Source organism: Lytechinus variegatus, chromosome 2 (assembly GCF_018143015.1).
Source record: "Lytechinus variegatus isolate NC3 chromosome 2, Lvar_3.0, whole genome shotgun sequence".
NCBI lineage: Eukaryota > Metazoa > Echinodermata > Echinoidea > Temnopleuroida > Toxopneustidae > Lytechinus > Lytechinus variegatus.
In genome coordinates, this window is record NC_054741.1 from 81,834,469 (window position 1) to 81,836,754 (window position 2,286).

A 2,286-nucleotide genomic window follows, 5' to 3' on the forward strand; every position below is an offset into this window, starting at 1 on the left:
AAATTGTAGTTCAAAATGTATGGAGCTGAATTGATGAAAGAAAAACAAAAGGAAAGAGAAAAACTGAAAGATAAGAAAAATATGGAAGAGAGAATAGGAGAAAAAGCCTGTCACATCGTTACATGGGAGCCTTGCGGGTGAGTTGCTGGCATTCACCAAAAACTTACCCGCCAGTTTTGAGCATGTTCAAATCTTTTCTACATGCGTGACATGCATGCGCTTCTGTGGGTAAATACGTGCGAGATACTGTCAATGTGTGCAACCTGCAAGTAGTAAAAATAGTCACATGCCAGGCTTACACAAAACAATGTGACAGGGTGCAACCTAGAATGTTGATTAAGAAATTGATCCATATTTCATGACACAAACTTTCCCTATATGAACTTGATGCTGGGTCGTTGACTGAAACAGCTGATTACAATTATAACACATAGTTCTTGTATAGTGCACATACGCTTCTAAAGGACTTTGATACCGCCAAGGCTTTAGCTAGGTGGTGTTTTACACCACATCAGCATTTATAGAAATATGATTCGTCTTAGGTACCCATTTATCTCACCTGGGTTGAGTGAAGCACAATGTAGATACATTTATTTGCTGAAGGAAGTTATGCCATGATTGGGATTTGAATCCATGAAACTTTGTTTCAACGTCCAGAGACTAAAGAAGATGTACCACTTACTATCTACTATCCCTTCCATTAGCAGATCTAACTTTGGAGGGGCCCACCATTGTGCAAGGTTAAACGATGGATATTTCCAATGTCCATTGTATTACAGTTAGACCCTGAAGAAATTTCAGGGGCATTTTCTTTTACAAGTTTGAAAGAGATTGGGAGCATTTCAGGGGGGGGATTTACCTAGAGCCCCTATGGAATGAGACAGCTAGGTCTATTTACTGCATGTCCCAAAAAAGACTTGTTCAGACATGGCCTGACAAACTTTGTGTACAAATATGAGGTGTCAAGAAGAGACTTATTTTCAAACCTGGTGACATTTCATAAAGCTGTGTTTAATTCACAATAGCTTAAACATATTCTGCTTAAAAAGATTTTTTATATACATGTATATATAAAATGCATTGAAACCTGTCCATAAATACAATCTCAGACAGACAAAAAAGTGATTTTTATAAACAAACAAGAGGTTTTTCTTTACAGGTCCCTCCAACGCATCAGGAAATACTATTAACGAGAAGTCAACCTGGTCATCATTATAGACAATCCGTCCTTCTTTAAAGGTGGTCACTACAGCAGGTTTGACTTTTAAATAGACTTTGCATTCAATTCCTTGTTAACAAAAAAATTATCTTCCAATACCACACCTAAAAACATGTTTCAGTCATTTGTAAAAAAAATTATTGCTCTCTTTCTTCTCCTATCATAATTTCATATATATCATTCAATCAATCTGTTTCAATAGTATTTATTATGTGATAGAGTAAAAAAAAACAAAAAAATTGTACCATTTCATATGACATATTCATAAGAATGATCAGAATAACTTATTCACAATTACAACAAATACAAAGACACATACAAAGTTCTTGTAAACAGTATTCCCTGGAATTGCAAAATCCTTAATCCCAGTTAAAAAGCAATTTGTTATCATATTCCTCACCCTCAACAAAAATACAATAAAAAAATGAACTCTTTTACTATACCCAAATCTCTATTTAATAACAAACCAAACTGTAAATGAATCCAAACACAATCTTAAACATGACCAATAATTGACATAATGGCTCTAAAAATGTAACCGTTCTGACAATCTTTAGAATATGCAGTTCTGTTTGGCGTCATATATATATATATATACAAATTTGTGTGAAGCTATACATGTACACCAGCTTTGGCAACTCTTATATTTTAAATATTGTGTAAAGAAATGGATGAAGAGAACAATGGTAGGCGTAGCTTAAATCAAGGTTCCCCAGAGCTATCTATCCTTTTGGAAAAATTGGCGATGCCGAAAAAATGTCTCTACCGGGAATCAAACCCGAGCCCCCAGCTTTGAACACCAGTGCCTTAACCACTAGACCACAGAGACAGGTTAGTGGTTCGGGCGACCCTGATCCAATTGACCGTCAGATAGACAGATTTTCGACACCATACCAATTATAATTTCCTTTGTCGGGTGAAGTTGGGTGAAGTTTCGGCATCACCAATTTTTCTTAAAGGATAGATAGCTCTGGGGAACCTTGATTCAAGCTACGCCTACCATTGTTCTCTTCATCCATTTCTTTACACAATATATATATATCAAGTCAGGCATGTAGACAGGGAGT